The following is a 22,524-nucleotide window of genomic DNA, read 5'->3' on the forward strand; positions in this document are numbered from 1 at the left end:
AATGACGTCTGAACCAACCATTGACTTTTGGGATGGGACTATCTGTTATGGGGAGAGTCCAGAAAACCTGTTTGAAAACCGTTCTGCTTTTTATAGACAAAGTAACCCTTGACAAGTATCAGGGACTGTGGGACAAAGAGACAAAAATCATATGGTGCTTTTCCACTGCATGGTACGGTACAGCAGGCTTTGGCGCTTTTCCACTGCATGGTACGGCTCGGCTTGGTATGGCTCACTTGTGGCACTTTTCTACTGCATGGTACGGTACGGTACTGCACGACTCGCTTTAAATGGTACCACCTCTGTTGGGGTTCCAAGCATACCGTACAGATGCTAAAATGTGAAATGAAAACAATGCAGATTACTGATTGGTCAGACAGAATCATACCAGCATCAATGTATTTGCAAGACATCAAACCCGCTAAATTTAAATATTAACAGTCAGTCAACCACCGCAGTAGCACCTGTTTTAAAACGACTTGCTTGAAGAAAAAAGAAAGAATGAAAACTTCCAAAAAAGTAATGGCTGAATCGTGGTCAGAGGACGAAGTGCAGATGTTCCTCTAGTTGGTTGCCGAGGAGCGGAGAAACTAGAACGATCAGACTAAATCCCACCCACTTTGAAGCGGTACTAACTACAGTGGAAAAGCAAACAGAGCTAAAGCGAACCGAGCCGTGCTGAGCCGAGTTGTACCCTGTAGTGGAAAAGTGAAGTGACCCAAACCGTGCCACACCGAGCCGAACCACACTGAGCCGTACCAAGCCGTACCGAGCCGTATACCAGCAGTGGAAAAACTCCAATAGTGGGCAAATCTTTGAAATCAGACTGCCAAGGGGATCTAAGAGTGACCAAATGGATCAACAGGTTATTTGTCATCCTTTTGCAGCTATTAAGGATAACATCCACCTGACCTGAGCACGCCATACTGTAGCAACCACCAGACACAGACTACACTCTACAGGGTATAAAATAAAAACATTTCTTTTCACACTTAGTAAAAACTGATAGATTTTAGAATGTGCCCCTGTGGAGATCTCCATGGTAACTATTAGCATTGAGCTTTAAGAGCTTTAACTGGCGGCCACTGAGAGCTCTGCTGTGGATCTAAAACAGTGTTTGCCAAAGTCTGAGTCATGACTGAGTCACAATTCAGTCCTCCCTCACTGCCATTTGAGTGCATCAACATGCCTGCCCGTGTCTTTCTCTCTATGTGATCTGCACACCTCTCCCTTCAAGAGCTCAATTGGACCTGCGGAGCACAATACACTGCCCTGCCTCCCTCTTCTCACATCTCTAAACATTTCCTGTGGAGTGAATCATCTGTTTATTTTATGCTCTGTGGATCATGCACAGTTCTATTGATTATGTCTACTTGAATACATTTGGAAGAGAACTAAAAGAAATTTATTATAACAGTAAATTACATTCCAGGGGTCTTTTAAACTTGTTCAAGAACAGGACCCCTGGTGGAGAATATATATATATATATATATATATATATATATATATATATATGAGTGTTCAGATGCAAAAGCCTCTAAGTGCCATTTGAAATTTTCTTCTAGAATGTTAATTTTTATCAAGCTTGTATATTTAAGTTTAGTAATTTCACTTAAATGACAATTAATAGGTCATCTTCATTGCCATTTAAGTGAAATTACTGAACTTAAATATACAAGCTTGATAAAAATTATCATTCCAGAAGACAATTTCCAATGACACTTAGAGGCTTTTGCATCTGAACTTTTCATATATATTACATACTGTGATATAGATTTTTTTTATATAAGAAATTTCAATCAGCATTACTGAAAATGTGATTTCAGTAAAATGCTTTCAAACCCACTGTCCATTTTAATGGACAGACACATCTGAAAAAATCCTGAATTACAACTTGCAACTCTATCGATTTTTAAATTTAAAGGGGGGGGGGGGGGGGGGATTTTTAAATGTAAAAATTAAAAAAAAAAAATGTAATCTTTTTTTTTTTTCTTTTTTTTTTTTTTATTACTACATGCAGAGTTTTACTGCCATTTGATTGGATGAAAAATGCCCAGTCTCATGGATTGCAGGCTTTAAACTAGGTGTAAAATAAACTATGCACAAGACTACAAACACAGGGAGGCTAAATAAGGGGACAAACAAAGGAGGGTAACGAACAGGACAGGTGGGACAAATTAACCAATAATCAGATAACAAGATGGGAGGGGCTAGACTATAGACAAGGGAGCACATGGCACAAGGGAACCGCATGACAAGCCATGTGCTCACAATAAACAGAACTAGAACACAAGGACATCACAAACCGCGCGGGAATGTCAGAGTTTTGTCACCCACTAAGATAAAACCAGACAGAAGTGACAGAACCCTGACACATACAATTATATTGCACTTTGTGTGTGTGTGTGTATTTCAGTAATGCTTTTTATGAAGTCTGACGACCAAGTCTATGGAAGTGAAATGAGATACAGTATGTGTTGAATGAAAATATTTTGCCATTACTTGCAAATACTGTGGTTTCGTTTAAATTTACTTTTATTAAGATTGTTTTAAATGTGCAAAACTGTGCTGCATTAACAAATCATTTTACAAAATAGTCACAAATCAGTAACAGGCTAATATAGCATTACATTTCACGTTACTTGCATCTAATTCATATACGATGACATGAAATAGTGTGATCAAACACACAGATAATTCAAAAACTTATTTATTACCTCATCCGTGAACATGATTCGCAAATTATACGAATTATACCATATATCTCTGGATGGTGAAAACAACATCTCCCTTCATAGCGTCATCAAGCTTCGCCTTTATAATTTTTTTGCAAAATGCCTATTTACATTAAAAGGTTAGTTCACCCAAAAATGACTCACCCTCATGTCGTCCCAAGCCCATAAGACCTCCGTTCATCTTCGGAACACAGTTTAAGTTATTTTAGATTTAGTCTGAGTGCTTTCTGTCCCTTCATTGAAAATTTATGTACGGTATACTGCCCTTGTCCAGAAAGGAAATAAAGACATCATCAAAGTGGCCCATGTGACACCAGTGGGTTAGTTGGAATGTTTTGAAGCATGATGGCTTCTATGGCTTCTAAAAACCCTTTTAGAACCATTACTTTTTTGAGGGTATGCAAATGACAAGAACGCAAATGTCTACTACCAAAGATGTTTTAACGGGAGATACATTGTATGTGATTATTGTGGATGAATGGTTGTGAACGTTCAAGGCTGGAGTGTGTGGTTAGCATTATTGAAGGAACGAGTGGCAGCTCTTCTCCCTGATGCCTCTTTCAGGCTGAGCTGCTGTCATGGTGACTGACTCCTGTGGGTGCTCTACACCTGAGACAGCTTAAGCATTGAGAAGAGAGAGACAAACTCAATCAGCTATTACTGCTACTGCCCCATGACTGAAGAGATGTTTGCTGTGTCTATTAATTCTCAGAGGTGATTGACATGGCACTCCCTCTCATTTTTGAACGTCATGTCTAAACATAAGCCTCTGTAACTGTCACTTGCTAATTACCACTTAACATATTAATTTTGCTATTTGAATTTAAAATACACTGCTTGTATGGATATGCATAACCAATAGGTATTTAGCAAAATAAGTACACTATGAGATTTTTGAAGGTTCAAATTCTACATGTCACTTTGTAAAATCATCCAAATTACGCATATGCAAACATTGGAAAGGTTGTGTGTAAGAGGATAGTCAATGTTCTGAGGATGCTTTTCACTTGACTCTGATCTTCTAGTAGGCTACTCTAAAATGTGTGTGTACATTGTAACATTGTAAGAATACTGTGTCCACACACACTCACACTTTGCAGGGGCTTTGATATATCACCTGGGAACTACAGGTAATGTGGATTTGATTTTGAATGATATCTATTTTACTATAACAACTGAAAAAATAAAATTAAGCCAGACTCTAGCTGGCACGCGGCCACAACGCATTCTCACCCCAAGGCGACACCTTTGACCATGCTTTAATATTTGACGTTTTAGACGCCCTTTAGCGTCACTTACATGACGCGATCCTACGGCGTCATCTAACTGACGCTAAAGGAAAGCATCAGTTAGAGCAGTGTTTCCCAACCCTGTTCCTCGCGGCACACCAACACTGCGTGTTTTCTTTGTCTCCCTAATCAAACACACCCGATTCAACCCATTAGCTCATTAACCCACCTGATTATGAGCTGATGGGTTGAGTCAGGTGTGTTTGATAAGGGAGACAAAGAAAACACGCAGTGTTGGTGTGCCGCGAGGAACAGGGTTGGGAAACACTGAGTTAGAGGACGCGGTTAGGTTTAGCTGTGGGGTGGGGGTAGGGTACACGTGATCCTAGGGCGTCATCTAACTGACGCTAAAGGGCGCCTAAAGCGTCAGATATTGAAGCATGTCCAAATGCTTCCCAAGGCGTCAGTTAAGTGACGCCTTGGGGGTGAGAATGGGCTGGTGGCCAGCGTGAATGTTTTTGATGTAATATGTATTAGACAACACAGAGCAGCTTGTGCATTATACTTAGGCATGATTATTATTTATTTTTCCGTTTAATCTTAAACAACAGTTGCTTTGTGTATCATGACATTGTTTGTCTGAATTGGTTTTGGAGTTTTGCATTTGGCCATAGCCCTACTCCCTGGAGTGAATGATTGTGAATGATTGAAGTGACATGATTGTTGACCAGGACACTGCATTATGGATGAGCTACAGCCACTTATTTATCCCTGAGCTACCTCCTCCTCCTCCTCCTCCTTTTCCCTCTGTGTGTTGCTAAGTGCATTATACAATTGGAGAGAGTGAAGGGAACAGAAAGACGATGGAAACAAGACTCTGAGTGAGTGGGAGAGAGCCTTAACTTTCAAAAGAGAGAGAGAGGCACACTGTGTCAGTCTATATGTGACAAGCATACACACATGCACACAAACTAGTGAAGACAGTAGCTCAGTGAGAACTGAAATCTCTACCAAATAAATCTTGCCTGTGAAATTGCCAAGCACCTCAGAAAGTCATTACTGGTCCACCTTTTGCTCTGTATAGTCACGTGCATCATGTAGCATATGTGCTAATGCAACTCATTGATTCAGTGGCAAAAGACAGAAGGCATTTCTGTTTCTAAAAATCAGTATGTTTTCCAGGTAGATTTACTTTGAAATTATGTTTCTTTCTACTGTAAATCTCCGGTAAAAGAGTTTGATGTAAAACAAGTGACTCTTTAATTACAACATGCTGTCTGTGTTTGCCCTAGTATGACTTACCCAGTAAGCACACATACATATTGAAGACAATGAATTAGAGTGCATCATCTGATGAGCATAACGCTCTAATTAGTGTTTACAAACATATGATAAACATCTTAACAAGAACAGATTCCCACGCAGTGGTCTCAATTATTTGCATACTTCGGCCACACTTTTAAATGGAATAGATTTCTTTGCATTAGTTACCAAACCAAGTTCATCAATTTTAAAGACAGCACATACAAACTTTTATAGCAAAACATTGAACAACATTTGTTTTGTGTGTAAAATGATAAAAAAAAAGTATATAGATTTTTTTAATGAATGCAAAATGTTTGTGGATCAAGTTACTGCGATGAAATACACCTGTAGTTACTGATTTCATACATTCACTAACTGGTTTTTGTATTGTATTATATGTTTGGCTTGATATTTTGTTATAACACGTTGAAATTTACATATAGTTAATAATGCATGTGCATTAAAATGCATTAAAAACTATGGGATATTTTACAATTAATTGCCCTTATATCGTTCTAAACCCTGATGACTTTCTTCAGACTTTCATTGGGTTTTGGAATAACATGAGGGTGAGTAAATTATCACAGCATTTTAATTTATGGGAGAATTTATACAACTAATAACATGTTTTTTTAAGACATGGACTACTTTTAATGCTTTTTTTTTTTTTTTTTTTGCAGCTGGACAGCCATTGGTCACTAACTGTCGCTTTATGAAAACAAACAAAACAAAAATACTCCTTTAAGTTCCATTGAAAAAAATAAAGACTGTGTTAAAACAACACAAGAGTAAGTCAAAATGTTGAATTATTCCTTTTTTAGTGAATATTGCTTACTACTACACATTAATCATCAGCACTCAACCCTTCCTTTGTCCCTGCTTAGATCTCTGCTTTTCATCCTTCTCTTCCTCCTCCTCCACCACCACTTCACCTCCACTGCGTGTCCCAAACCAGCCCACTGTTTTCACACCCTCTCAAGCTTGGAAAAACAATTACATAACTGACTGTTGCTCAACAGAGCTTGCCACTGCTGTGAAAAGTACAGCATCGGGCATCGTGCAAGAGTGATTAAATATCAGCGTGTTCATCAGCGCAGATGCTGGGACTGTGCCGGGTTGTGCCCGGCTCTTGCAGCTGCCCGGAATCGTCGGGCGAGGAGTGATTGGCGTTGTGCTCAGAACAGGTGGGCTCGGTGGGCAGCTGGACTCCTCATCATCAAACCTCTCTTGATGAGAGCAAACAATTCATAGCGGCAACTTCTGGAGGACACTGTGACCCCAACAGGAAAAAAAGATGTTTAACAGCTGAATTAATAATGATGATGATGATAATTGCAGTGTTGGAAATGTGGCTACTTATACTACAGCTGGTATGTGGACAAAAACGTAATGTTTAAATTCATTTAAAGTTGGCATGAAATGGAAGTTTCAAGTCAGACAGTCTAGAAGTCATATCTTGACATGATTGTGTCCATCAGGAATTGATTGGATTTGTGGTGGTTTGCATTTCTGTGATCTCATGTGAGAGGCAGGTTGTCCTGCCCTCACGCAACCAGAGAAGATGTTATTTACACAGGGAGAGCATTTATTTTGAATTGCAGGGCCTGACATTAACTTTTTTTTTGATTTTTCAAAGTTGCTACCAAGCATTTTCACTGGCCAAAATTTTGACATCGATACCATGGAAAAAAAAAACAAAAAAACTGCCATTTAGATATTTTTCAAATTATCTCATAATTTGGCAGCAGGTATATTAGACCTGACGCACGGATCCATTATTCTGTTACACATTTTCTTTCTCAACTGTTTACTGACTGTGTTTACGTAAATAATTCCCAAGACAGGCATTTTGCACAATATAAGCAGCACGAACTCAATTTAGTAATGAGAGCCAGCTTTATGTGCGCATACTTTGGGTGTGAGCATGAAATCTGCGGGAATGAGTAAAATTATGTGCAATACACACAATCCTACACAGAAATTCACAACACAGTCTCATGAAGATGCGTATCTATACCACGAGTGTCATTTCTCGTGGCATTTACACGCCAAAAGTGTTTTTTTCGTGTATATGGTACGCACTAAAAAACCCTTGGTTAGGTTTAGGGGGGAGGGGGGTGGGGAGTTCGTGCGTATTATACGCAAAAAAGTGCGTATCATATGTACGCGAAAATCGCGTGCCAAATACACGCAAAAACTGTTTTTGGCGTATAAATGCCACGAGAAATGACATTCGTGCCATAGACACGAACTTTCATGAGATCGGGCTGGAAATTCAAGCCCCAGAACACCAACAATATTCATCCGGAGCAAATAAAACAACGAGGCGAGGTGGGTTTGTGTGTCAACTCGTTTTCTGATAGAGGAGAGAGTGAGAAAGTGCAGCTGGTATCGTATGAGTTATCGCCTCCACTCACCCTCTTTGGACCCACTCTTTTCCAAAACCTGCCTTCATATATAGAGGTAGAGAAGCATTGAGGCACATCCCAATTAAAGCAGCACAGATGTATCATTTCCTGCCTGTTACAATATATCACACTGTCATGTGTTTGAGGTTTGTTGGTTGATGGAAAGAAAAAAAATGGGTTGAACGGTTGTAAAGAATTAAACACCCATTGGGTGGTTGGGTTGAACAATGTAAAGAATTAAACACCCGTTTTTTAAAATCACAAAATGTCTATTTAAACTAAGTGCAAATCCTGTCTTGTTGGCAAAGCCTACAAACTCAGCCCACTATTGTCTGGGTTAGGCAAACAAAAAGAAAAATCTATGGTAAGCATTAAATATGGAGGTATATTAAATGCATAATGTAGTTCCAAGTTAATTTTGTGCTATAAGTATGTGAATTGTTTTCCCAAAATTTCACTTCCACTTGTTCTTAATCATTAGATGTGACGTTGAGGTGTCTTGGAAGTCTGCCTGAATCTGAAACCAGTTTCCTTAGGAGGTACAGTAAGTTGGAAAACACCTTTAATTTCAAGCAAGTTTTGGATAATATCAGTAGGGCATGTCTGATTGTGACATTTTATTTCTTTTAAGTCACTGACCTCTGGTTTTGTATCCAGCGTGAATCCCTCTAGCACAAACGATCCACCTGAATGAGATATAAGCACATGTGTGTCTGTTAAAGCACCAACACATCAGCCAACCTTTACTGTTAATGTACTGATTATGGAGTTGTAGAGCTGCTCACCACAATGATCACCTTTATTATAGAGCGACTCACAGATTATCAACAGAAGAGTGTAATTAATGGAAGAAATAAAGAACGTGTCTGATGACCTGCTGTCATGAGAATAAAATAATGCATTAAAAGGAAATGATTCTTCCTGGATTGCACCAACCCTGGACCAATTCACATTCAGCTTTCACACAATTTCAGGCAGACCTCAAAGGACTTTTTCTTTCTTTTCTTTTTTTTGTTCTCTGTATCCAGCTCTTTTAGCTTCTTATAAATATTGTTAACGCCTGCCTATTTAAGCCTTGTGTTCTCTTACAAGAGGTTCTCTCCTATTGGGTAAGTTAGCTTACGCTACGGGAAAGATACAAAAGCCAAAAAATTATCCTTAATTTTAAAAAGCCAGCCTGAAAAATCCGGTCGTCTTCGTCGCCTTTAGTCATCCGTGCGAACTACGGTATCTGGCGACGTATCTTTTTCTCTGAACTCTATTTCTGTGCGTGTTCGCTGCTGCGACACCACCCTTCTAACCTGAGAAGTGCGACAGATCTTTCCCTTTCGTGCTACCAAGTCTGCAGCTCAGTCCTTAGGATGGTGCGTGGCCAAGCTAACCGTCACAGAGAGGCACTTCTGGTTGACGCTTGCTGACATTAGGGAGTCTGAGCGCGCCATTTTTTCTACGCTCCGCTTTCCCCCACTGGTCTCTTTGGCCGAGCAGTAAACGGGATTGTTGACCACTTCTCCTATGTACAGAAGATCACGCAGGCCATGAACCTGTTCCTGCCACAATGCTCTAGTTCCTCTGCAGGTCGCCCACGTCACCAGCTGCCTGCACGAACCACTACACAGCGCCCAGCACAGCCTAGCCAGCCTTCGCAACGACGACAGGGCGGGTGCCCTAGGTCGCGCTCAGCCAGCCACCACAGGGGGCCTCAGCCGAAGATTGCGCTAAAGCCTGATTATGCGAAGCCCTCCTATAGCGGCAGCAAGAGGGAAAACACGGCTGAGTCCCAGATTATTTAATCTCTCCCGGATCATCAGTGAAACAAGTGAGTCAAACAAGTATACCAAAGTGAGCAAACAGCTGTTGACATGGAAGTGATCACGGGTATTTGAATGAAGTGGTGAGAGGGGATTGAATGAGGTGAACTGAAACGTCATCGTTCCTTCATGAAGATTGAAAGGTATATTGATCCAATGAACCCCTGAACCCAACCCCCCCCCCCCCCCCACACACACACACACAACACAACAACAAACTACCCACATATCCATATTGCAACACTTGCGTACAAGTACGTAACAGTAACCAATACGTTTTCACTCATTCTTTGTGAAGTCTTGTCGTTACATTTCTGAGTGCTATCCTGATTTCCTGTGTCTTGGTTTTTAGTTCTCTGCCTGCATTCTGGATTACCCTGGCCTTGTTTTCTGCCCTGTTGTTTATTTGAATTTTTGCATGTGTGTTTTATGGATTGCTATTCTGGATTGTTCCAACAAAGCAGCATTTGGAACCTCTGCAACTGTGTCAACGTAGTTTGTAACAGATTGAAAGTAATAAATGGTAAACAAAACAAATATAAAGGAAGTGCACTAACGATTTTGCAATTTGTGTGAGCGTCAAAGAGAAAGAAAGTTATTTTAAACACAGCAATAGAAGAACGAGCAGAGGAAAGAGTCATTTTATATTAATACCTCACATTAAAAGTCTCTCTGATGAATAATTGATATAGAGGAAAATGTAGCGATTTGACATCTCTGTGTACTAATGAAATGGCATATCAGCTTGCTCTTGTTCTATCCTTAAATCAGGGTACATGAATACAAGTCTGCAGGGAAAACCTTGCGGAAATGTAGCCTACTCCATTCCTAAATTGACAGAAATATTTTATTTGTCATACGTGTTGGTGACTAAAGCCAAGTAGGTATATATATATATATATATATATATATATATATATATTTTTTTTTTTCCCTGATTTATCTCTCTTTGGTTCTTATAATCTGATAATATTTCACTAAGGTCCTGGAAACATCATCAAAATGAAGAAAATTTTGTTGGACATCTGGTGCGTCTGGTTTATCCTGTCAGAATCTCCTTGGGTTCTCGCGAGCTGTCATCGCTTTGTTACATTCATTTATACATCAGCTCCTTCAGGAGTTGTAATAAAGAGTGATTTCTTGCTCCCCAGGTGGTATCTTCACCCTTCATTCAGCCTGGACAGCCTGTGTGAAAGCTTCTGTCCATGCCAGAGACAAGGAAGAATTGCCTCTCCAATGACAATCACATTGTCGTGTCAGAATGTACTCATATCCTGTTTCATTAAACTCTAATTTTAGTTATGAGAGATATTACACTGTCAGGTCATATTGACCTTGCCATTTTGTTGTCGGCACTGCTCATATTAGAAAGGGAGGCAGGGAAAGAGGAGAAAAATAACAAAAAGCACATTTTCTCATTCTTACAGCTCATTAATACAAGCTTTTCATCTTTGAAGAGCTATTTCCTCACCAAAGCCTTTTCGCAATGCATGTCATGTTTTATTCAAACAATCTCTGCATTAGTAAAGATAACACAAAATAATGAAATATTCAATAATTCTTTTGTATTCCATCTCTTCCTCTCTCCGAGACTTCCCATGCTTGTTCCTCAGCATTTCTCAATTGTTCTGGAATTGGTACTTCCAGTAGGATCATATGTTTGTGCTGCTCATATTGGTCATAAAATGCATATAAATATAGAGAGAGCGAAAACGGCCCACAGTGATTGGTATACAAAAATACGGAAAGATTTGATTCTGACTTATCTGAAATATCAACATAACCATTGTCATCAGCAGCAATAATAAAGCAACAGTACTTTGGAGGACTTAGGGTATTCATGAGCGCCAACTGTGAAAACAAGATTGTTTCAGACTTAATTATTGTCGCCAATTTGTTTTCGATATAATCTGCTATAAAGAGAGCATCCAACCAATGCACCACATTACATCCCCTTGGACTTTAATTATTGTGATGAAGATGATGGTTTACTGTTGCAGCTCAGATCTCAACACTACTCCCAAGTGTAATTTTGGGTATACACATCAGGAAAACAATAATACTAAATTGAAATAATAAAATGCAACCAAATAATAGTAAAATATAATAATAATAAGTTTAATGATATAAATAAATTATTACATACAAATACTGTATAAATAATTAGGTTTTAAGCATTAAATGAGCTTCTTTTTGTCACTAGCTAGCCAAATTATGCAGACACCTAACACATTGCATGACTTGCCCTCATCCTCAAATACCTAGACTATACATTAAATATATAAAAATTCCATTATAAAAATTTGTACTGATCACAATATATGTTCTGAATAATTGGCTGAAGAAAACATGAAACCAGACATTTACAAGCTAAACTCAAATTATAAAGACTAATTTTCCCATTCAGCATACAATGTGTCACGTATAACATTATTATGATTATTATTAATAATTATTTATGATTATAATTATTATGATTATAATTAACAGTTTTTGATGCAATGTTTTATCATATTTTATTCATAATATGAAAAATGTGCTATGGGTAACTCATTACAAGTAATGTGAGTTGAAAGACCTGTTACATTTCCCAAAAAATAGAACTTTTGTGTTTTTTTTTTTGCTATTGAAAAACAAACAAGCAAGCCCAGCCCAGGTGAGAAAAAGTAATGCAAAAGCAATTAATTTGCATAAGAAGTAACTCAATTAGTTATTTTTTTTTTTTTGGGAGTAAACGCATTACTTTTAAAAGTAACTTTTCCCAACACTGCTTATTGTTATTGATTGATGACTATGTGGAAAAAGTTAATTTTCCTATTCACCAAACAGTATGTCATGTATAATTGCAAGTTCATGGTTATAATAATGCCATAGTTTGATTTACAGGACATGGTTGATGTCCAATGTAAAATTTAAATATTTTATAATTGCACATGGTTGTAGCCATTTTGTATTCACTTTTTTTTTTTTACCCGTGCTAATGAGTATGCATGTATCCCTTCACACACACGTGTGTATACACATGATAGTACAGACTGGAAGAGATGAAGGGGAAGAGATAAACACTGCTCTCATATATTTTAGCTCAGTATCTCTTATGAGCCCCCAAAAGAGCTCCAGAGACACGGCAAATGGAGAAAATGAATGATTTATTTACTTTTTGAATGCACTGCAAAATATGCAAACATCAGATGAAAAGCCTAAGCAAATCTATATCCCTGAGGCAACAACACTGTGTTATGTTGCTTCTTGAAGTCGGCATAAAGCTTTAAAACTGACCATGAAACCATTTTTCCTTTTCTCATTATGGGACTCAAAACTATTAAGCAAATTCCTCACTTGTGCATTTTACATATGAGGTTTGGGAATGATTTTAAGATGATATTAATGAAGGTATATTTGAATGCCTCAAGGTGCAATCTGTCATTGCAAAGATTTGTGAAGGTTCCTGATTTAAGCACTGTTGATATTGTGTGTAATGGATATAGAAGCACATATAAATATAGAACAATATTGTGTGTAACTGATATAGAAGCATGTGGAGAGTTCAGATGCAAAAGCCTCTAAATGCCATTTGAAATTTTCTTCTTTAATGATGATTTTTATCAAACTTGTATATTTAAGTTCAGTAATTTCACTTAAATAACAATTAATAGGTAATTATCATTGGCATTTAAATGAAATTACTGAACTCAAATATACAAGTTTGATAAAAATCATTATTAAAGAAGAAAATTTCAAATGGCATTTAGAGGCTTTTGCATCTGAACTCTTCATATATAGAATTGAACAAATATCTACACAGCTGTTAAACATGCAGGTAACTGCCAAATATATCAGATGCCATTTAAAGGCGATTTAGAAAGGAATATAATTTTTTTAAAGGTTATCAAAACTCAAAACCAATTAAAAGCACAAAGTATTTGACTAGCCAAATACTACCATAGAAATAATGGAGGAGGAGATGGACCTGGATATAAATTGTAATTATGAAAGCCCCAATCACCTTTTAGAGGGATTTGAATTGCAATAGTTGTGGATCTCAATCTCTCTCCATTCAACCAGAGCTGCACTGCTATATTGACCAGTGCAAAATTAACAACATGTAAACATTTTAAAGGGTTTTTGCATGTTAGTACTGACAAGCTGTTCATAATGAAACTAATTGTAATTGCAAAAAAATGGCAAGTTTAACATTTTTATCGCTTACTCTATTATAAAACACTCAGCCATCAATCTTTATATAACAAATGACTGACAGCAATCTTATCTTTGACCTTTAAGTGATTGGATTTGAATTGATTTTGTAAAGCCTCATTGCGGATGTAGACCTTAAGTGTCTTGCTTTTGGGCGCAATGGTGGCACCGGGAGCAGGACAACTGAAATCCTCTAGGAACTGCTTCACTAAGCTTCCCAATATGCTGGAATTAAGATCTTCAAGCTTCCTAATTATGTGTGCTTCTACAAACGTATTCTACGCCTGAAAGAGGTAAAATAATAATGTGTGATTAAAGCTATTTTAATAGGGGGAAAACTGTCTAAATGTCAGAGCGAGACATGTTCACAAACAAAAATAGTAAGGAATGAAGAAGTGGTATAGTGAAAAATATAATGATAATGCACATGCTTGTACTCTCATTACATCTTCTTTCTTGAGATTGACTCAAATATGATTTGTTTCCCATGCAAACTCCCAATTAAAAACAGGGCAGTACTGTATATGCAACTATAACAATAGAGTAACTGTCCTCATGAGATCAATTTTTGACTATTTACTCAAATCAAGAAAATACTGAAATAACATTTAATAGGGAGACCTGCTGCAGAGTTGTAACGCCGTCAATTTAATCAATTAGAAATGATCAACAAATGAAATTACGAGCACAATTTAAAGTTTATAATTTGCAGGAGGATTTGACAGAAGTGTATATTTAAAAAATATTAAGTAATTACAGGACAGTAAAAAAGCAGGGTAAAAAGGTATAATTGAATATCTAGCTTAAAATTTGATTTGTGATCATGGCATCATCTGCATTAGCAGGTTCTCTAGCAAGTTTAAAACACCCACACAAATTTTTATCTGTTTAAAAAAGTCAAGTAGTTGCACAGTGATTTTCCAATGTAAATGCATACTAGTTTCTCGTTTTACATGCAGTTTATGTTAAAATGAAATGGGGGTGGCTGGAGATCAACAATAAATTCATGCAAAATATGCCCCTGTTTTCAATTGGTAATGTTATGTTCAGTCTGGTACTAGGTTAATATCTGTGTTTAATGTCAGTATTTCTGTATAGTTTATAAATTTACACAGTTTTGTGATAATATAGATTTCTAAATTAATTTGTTGCAGATACATTATTGTTTAAAAGTTTGGGTTTAGAAAAAGTTGATGTTTTTGAAAGTCGCTTATGAACATTAACGATGCATTTATTTGATAAAAGTACCTTATTATTACATTTTAAAATTAAATATTTTTTATGTTTTAAAATGTCATTCATTTCTGAAGCTGAATTTTCAGCATCATTATGCCAGGCAGTCTTATGCCACTGCTCAAAAAAGATTTATTATATTTTAAAAAATCAGTTAAAACAGCTGCTTATAAACTATATTTTCAATAACTATGAATAATAAGGGTTCTTTGATAAATGAAAAGTACAACATTTATTTGAAATGTAGAGTGATATCAGCTAAATTGGGCCACTTTTTGGTTAATCGTTTTGGGACAATAATACAATACCATATATGCCTTATCCATGTTTTTTTTATGATTAATTATGACTGTTTTTGATACATTTGTGTTGAAATTTTGTAATAAAATACAATTATTTAGACCCTACAGTTCTTGAAACATCAGATGTGCCGACTTTTTTTGCATGAGCCGTCTCAGGTAAAATGGGCCAGCTGTTCAGGTAAAATGGGCCAGTCAAATTGCAAAGGGAAATAGCAATTTATCATTAATTATATTTAAACACAATTTCTTATACAGCTAAATTAAACAAAAATATTTCATATGTGCCATTTAAAAAAAAAAGTGTGTGTGTGTGTGTGTCTGTCTGTCTGTGTGTGCGTGCGTGTCTGTATCTGTCTGTGTGTCTGTGTCTGAGTGTCTGTGTCTGAGTCTGTGTGTCTGTGCCTAAGTCTGTATGTCTGAGTTTGTGTGTCTGAGTCTGTGTGTCTGAGTCTGTATGTCTGAGTCTGTGTGTATGAGTCTGTGTGTCTGAGTCTGAGTCTCTGTGTGTCTGAGTCTCTGTATGTCTGAGTCTCTGTGTGTCTGAATCTGTGTGTCTGTGTGTCTGAGTCTGTGTGTCTGAGTCTCTGTGTCTGAGTCTGTGTGTCTGAGTCTGTGTCTGAGTCTCTGTGTGTCTGAGTCTCTGTGTGTCTGAGTCTCTGTGTGTCTGAGTCTGTTTGTCTGAGTATCTGTATCTGTGTGTCTGAGTTTCTGTGTGTCTGAGTCTGTGTGTCTGAGTCTGTGTGTCTGAGTCTATGTGTCTGTGTGTCTGAGTCTGTGTCTGTCTGAGTCTGTGTCTGAGTCTGAGTTTCTGTCTGTGTCTGTATGTCTGAGTCTGTGTGTCTGAGTTTCTGTCTGTGTCTGAGTCTGTGTGTCTGAGTTTCTGTGTGTCTGAGTCTGTGTGTCTGACTGTGTCTGAGTCTGTGTGCCTGAATCTGTGTCTGTCTGAGTCTGTGTGTCCGAGTCTGTGTCTGAGTCTGTGTGTCTGTGTCTGTGTGTATGTCTGAGTCTGTGTGTGTGTGTGTCTGTATCTGTGTGTCTGTGTCTGATTTCAATTTGAAAATTGAAATTGAGTCTGTGTCTGAGTCTCTGTGTGTCTGAGTCTCTGTGTCTGTGTGTCAGTCTGTGTGTCTGAGTCTGTCTGTGTCTATGTGTGTCTGAGTCTGTGTCTATGTGTCTGTGTGTGTCAAAGATGATGGCCCATTTTAGCTGAAACCATGTTGCCCATTTTACCTTAGTGGGTTAAGGTAAATTGGGCCACCAAGAAAAACATCACTTTTTCAAAAAATATGTTTATATACCAAACTAACAACATTATTTCTGATTAATGCCATTGAGACATACAGTATGCATAGTTTTTTTTATTTTTTTTTATTTTTTTATTTTTTATTGATGTATCATCCTTATAATAGTTCAGTGCAATTTAGTATGTCAGGCTACTTACCATGCAGCTTTCTGGTGTAGTCTCGATTTGAATTCCCCCGCCCACCATACCAACCATAAAACAATCTTATTAGCTGTTATTTGTCAAGCACAGTTATGACAACAGTTTGAAATCCTTTGCAGTCATTGGCTCTAAATTCTAGAGGAGCTGGGACCCCCAAACCTTAAATGGCCCATTTTACCTGATATCACCCCTATTGTTTTTTGTAATAAATGTCTTTACTGTCACTATTGATCAATTAACGCACCCCCCCCCCCCCTCCTATATTTTCAAGGACTATTCAAAACTAGGGGGCAGCTGTTGGTTATGGTGGCGCTACGTCAGTAGGGCGGGGTTATTTACCGGTGGTGGGAGGACTGATAGTTTGAAAGTGCAACTGCAGGACAAAAGGAAATATAATTTCAAAATTCTCCTAATTGATCCGTTCACCTGCGGTCGCGTGTGTAATGTAAGCTAATAATGTCAACAACACACGTCACTACAACTGTTTACAGAGCTCGCTGCTCTCTTAGTGGCGACAAATGAAGCGTGTAATTTCCTTCAACACATAACCCATGCGAAGCGAGGATGTTGTCAGACTGCAAAATAACAATATGTGAATTGTTAAAATGAATCACTATTTCTAACGATAATAAGCAGCGTTTTGGATATTAACACCAAAGTGAACTGAATTGAATGCACGCGTGCGTCTAAAACAGAGAATAGCCTAAATTGCGCCGTCGCTAGGACAACTGAATCTAGGCAACGTGATAGCCTACTGATAACAAAAGTGATTTATCCACCCCACGACTGACTGAAGTAGATTTATTTGACCGGGACACAACTATAGTGGTCTTATTCTTCTCCCCCTTCTAATATCCTCAGACACCAGCACATGATTGAAAGTAGAGATGGGCTGGGCCGCCTAGTGTCTGTGTTTGACAATAGAACTAGAGCTGAAGGTGATCTTACGAAAAATAATTGCAGTACAATGAAGTACAACTGCAGTAAAACTGCAGTTTAAAGCAGTATAACTGCAGTACAATGAAGTACAACTGTAGAATTGCAGTATTAACGAAGTATAACTGCAGTATAGATACAATGTGACTGTAGTACATTGAAGTGCAACTGCAGTAAAACCACAGTACAAAAAGTACAACTTCAGAATAGTGAAGTAAAACTGCAGTACAACTGTAGATTTGCAGTATTAACAAAGTATAACTGCAGTATAGATACAATGTGACTGCAGTACAACTGTAGATTTGCCGTATTAACGAAGTATAACTGCAGTATAGATATAATGTGACTGCAGTACAACTGTAGATTTGCCGTATTAACGAAGTATTACTGCAGTATAGATATAATGTGACTGCAGTACAACTGTAGATTTGCAGTATTAACGAAGTATAACTGCAGTATAGATACAATGTGACTGCAGTACATTGAAGTGCAACTGCAGTAAAACAGCAGTACAAAAAGTACAACTTCAGAATAGTGAAGTAAAACTGCAGTACAACTGTAGATTTGCAGTATAATGAAGTAGTTGCAATAACTTCAGTTCAGTGATACACTTTAAAAAGTGATAGACTTTTTTTTGATAGAGAAAACTAATCAATTTTTTTTATCTTTTTGTTTTTATTGGGCTCTCAGGCAATGATATCAGTTTTGCCATTAAAAAGTGAAATTACTGAACCTAAATAAAGGAGCAAAAAAAGACAGATGAAGTTTTTGTTTTTTGCATCTGAAGTCTTGGCCTACCAATATTAAACTGTACTGCAGTTCTGCTGTTTTGTGCGAGACATAGCCCATGTGACGAGCTTCCTTCGCGCGCACGCGCCGCGGGCGTTGTCCTGACAACGAGTCTCGAGAGCAGCTGATGCTCATTACTGTCAGTCAGCGTCTTTCCGCGTAGTGTCTGCTCCATAAAATATGGTTTGGTTGATTTCCTCACTGAAATTATCGTTCATATAGGTTCATATTTATGAACTATCACAATTAAAACACGAAGACATGACAGCATTACTCGTGGTGACGACGGTCATTAACAAGTGGAATGGAAGAGAAGCGTTTTCTGGAAGAAAAGAAGTTCATTGCGCGAGGCCTTGTCAAGTCATTCAGCTTAGAGGTGAGTAAATTATAACATATAATGTCCTCATATTTCTCTTTTTTTTATTTTAGATTGGTGTAAAAAAGACTTTACGTATATGTTGTTCAACCCGGTGGGAAAATAAGAGGAAACGCCGCTTCTATTATGTTAGTTTTACCATTCTCCGGTTTAACGTTACACTGTTTAACGTTAGTGTTAACTGCGTCACAGCAGATTGTGTAACTTATGTTTGCCCTTTGCAGCATATTGTCTATCACTTTTAACACATTTTTTTTTTAAAACTAACGTTATCTGTATTGTTTGAAGTGCTATACACGGTGACTTTACTTGTTTAAATTTAATATCAGGAATATTAGAAATATCAGACACGACTAACTTACTGGAAAATACAAGCAAATTATGTTCAGTAGTTTGACATTATGTGTAGAAAAGATTTTTTTTTTTTTTTAAGTAGGCTAACTTACTTTTTTTGTGTGATTGCTATTTCCAGGAAAATGTACTGGTAACAACTAAAAACAGAAGACGATGGCTGGGGTGAAACAAATATGCTCTCACAGACTTTAAAAATTGTGTGTCTCTGCTTTTTTCCAGAAATGCATGTTATTGGGCAAATTGTGTAGACTGTCAATGGAGTGACAGAAAGATTTCATCAAAAATATCTTCAGTTGTGTTCCCCGTGTCTTGCGGGGTTGGAATGACATGAGGGTGAGTAATTTAACTTTTTATCTGGAGTGTTCAAACTCATTATTAATGCTGAACAATAAACCATAAATTAACATAAATAGGATGTAATTCAATAAGATTAAATCTAATATGGATATGTCTAGATATAGAATAACATTTTGCTAAAGAAAACCTCAAAAAGGTTCATTATAGATACAGTAAGATACAGTAAACACCTGTTCACTGGTCATTTTCCACAGCTGTATGCAAAGGCAAGTGGGCTTCTCCTGGGAGACTAAATTAATCACCTAGTTTAGTGCTGTCTACTGTTTTAGAAGAGGAAGTTGCTCAACTGCATTTGTGAGAAAATTGAGCCGAGATCTCTTATATAAAGCCAAGTGTTAGGGACGCACGATGACATCAGCACGACATCGGTATCAGCCGATAAAAGCTTAATGATCATCGGTATCGGCCGATAGTAATATCTCTGCCAATGAGCCTTGCCAATATGTGGTGGATATACTATGCGCACGTGACGACCGTGAACGTAGCATGAGCGCCAGCAACTTAAATGTCCAGCTGTGTGGAGGAAAAGGTGCGCTTCAGTATCGAGTTCTTTTTCAGGCTTGAACAAACCATAACACACACACAATATGTGCCAAAATGTCAGTTTTGTCGAGTGTCCTCATTAGAGCAGTTTTAAAGGTCCCCTGACATTTTTTTTTTATTATTATTTTATAATGTTTCCTGGGTTGCCCTTATGTTAGTATGTTTTTTAGATCAAAAATAGTCATAATTTCATAATTTCAAATGACTCAGAGCCGGTGTTGTGCCTATTTTCCACCCTCCGCCAGCGGAGCGCTGATGAGGGGGCGATCACATTAACACATGTCACCACTCACCACTCTTTTGCCATGTTCAATATTCTCCCCAACACTTTTTAAAACATCTTCGTGGCAAGGATGTACCAATACAAAATAATAAAACATCTCCAGTTAACTTTCAGACCATTCAATTTGTTTGTTTGTCAAATTAGAGTCCATCTAGCTCTGAAATGTGTTGTTTTTTTAAATCAAGTGATCACTTTTTGGCAGGTAAAATACTGCATTATAATGGTTGTATTGGCCCTTTACAGGTATTTTAATAGGTCAAAAGTACTGGGTGAGTAATAATCAGTCAGATTTAACCTCATTAATATAAGCAACACATTTCAGGGCAGAAATAACCTTTCAATCAATAAGTAGAGGCTTCAATCACTGAAGGTTGGTTGTAATAATGGTTGTACTGGGTGAGTGATGTTTATTTGCACGTTATGTCTGCTTGATCCACATAAAAGCAACTGCATTCGTAAAGTGAATGGGCGATACACATGTAACACGCGGCGCGCGCTCCCGCGGCCGGCCATCAATCTTCGGCGGACCATCACTTTTCGGCTACGAGTCATTTGAAATACAATAAATGTACAAATAAATATTACAGATTAAAAAACGATCGGAAATGTCATCCAATTTTCTAATACTATTGTTTGATGACAACAATACATTTGGAAAACAAAATACAGCCATTTCTGATTTTTTCTTTTAAACAAAAAACCAAGTTGCACCCTTTTTTAAATGTCATCTTTCATTCCGAAATAGAATAATGAATGAACGAAAAAGTACACGGGCCGTGCGTGTATTTTTTTATATATATATATTATTATATGGGGGGAAATGTGTATAAATATCGGTATCAGCCAAAATGAGTTTGCAAATATCGGCATATCGAATATCGGCCAAAATCCAATAATTTGCGTCCCTACCAAGTGTCTCACACTGCATTTTCGCTCAAATTGACCTTTTCACTTGCGCATTGCTTGCTTTGTTTATGAGTCGAGTTTTCCTTTAAAAAGCAGATTGAGTTTGTTTGCAAATGCTGGATTTGTTTGTTTAATTATGGCACAATATTAATTCCATTGAATAACTCCTATTTCAAAAAACAGTGGCGTGTTCCTGCATTAACTTGCAGATTCATTTTAAGCATAATATATGCCTGTGGTGAAGAGTAACTGAAAAGATTGTCTCTGATTCTTTTTGTTTGTTTATTACAGACTACTTCCAAAATTGTGTTTCCACATCTGAGATGAAGGCAGTGAAAAGAACGAAGTGGAATAAGAATAAGCTCTTCAAAAAACACAACTTCTCTGAATAATGTGGGGGAAGATGTTTGCATGATTTGTAAATAAACACTTTAAATACATTGTCTAACTCTCAGCCTGTTATTTGAAATAAAATAAAAATAAAAATCACGTTATTTGTTGCATTGCAGTTTGAGACATTCACTGTTTTGTACCTTAATTCATTATTGCAGATTTGTTTACTTATTTGGGATATTCTGGTTGTATTACAATGGTATTGTACAGCATTTTATTTGTATTGCATTTCAGTAGTATTGTACTTTAGTCGAATTATGTATTGCAGTGCTACCGCAGCTATATTGCAGTATTATTGCAGTGTAGTACTACTGCACTTATATTGCAGATCTACCGCAGTTATATTGCAGTATTATTGTAGTACTACTGCAGTTATATTGCAGTATTATTGTAGTACTACTGCAGTTATATTGCAGTACTACTGCAGTTATATTGCAATATTATTGTAGTACTACTGCAGTTATATTGCAGTATTATTGTAGTACTACTGCAGTTATATTGCAGTATTATTGCAGTACTACTGCAGTTATATTGCAGTATTATTGTAGTACTACTGCAGTTATATTGCAGTACTACTGCAGTTATATTGCAATATTATTGTAGTACTACTGCAGTTATATTGCAGTATTATTGCAGTACTACTGCAGTTATATTGCAGTATTATTGTAGTACTACTGCAGTTATATTGCAGTATTACCGCAGTTATATTGCAATATTATTGGAGTACTACTGCAGTTATGTTGCAATATTATTGGAGTACTTCTGCAGTTATATTGCAGTATTACTGCAGTTATATTGCAATATTATTGGAGTACTACCACAGTTATATTGCAATATTATTGTAGTACTACTGCAGTTATATTGCAGTATTACCACAGTTATATTGCAGTATTATTGTAATACTACCGCAGTTATATTGCAG

General features: G+C 37.3%; 1 long non-coding RNA gene across 1 annotated transcript; it reads left to right on the forward strand.

Moving 5' to 3' along the window:
- Positions 1 to 18,291: 18,291 nt before the first annotated feature.
- On the forward strand, positions 18,292 to 21,695 carry LOC148978356 (uncharacterized). Its single transcript, XR_016169299.1, has 3 exons — positions 18,292 to 18,766; positions 19,340 to 19,453; positions 21,501 to 21,695. It is a non-coding gene; the product is annotated as an uncharacterized LOC148978356 (long non-coding RNA).
- The last annotated feature ends 829 nt before the right edge of the window (positions 21,696 to 22,524 follow it).

Source organism: Pimephales promelas, chromosome 7 (genome assembly GCF_988280905.1).
Source record: "Pimephales promelas chromosome 7, fPimPro1.hap1.1, whole genome shotgun sequence".
In the NCBI taxonomy this organism is placed as follows: Eukaryota; Metazoa; Chordata; class Actinopteri; order Cypriniformes; family Leuciscidae; genus Pimephales; species Pimephales promelas.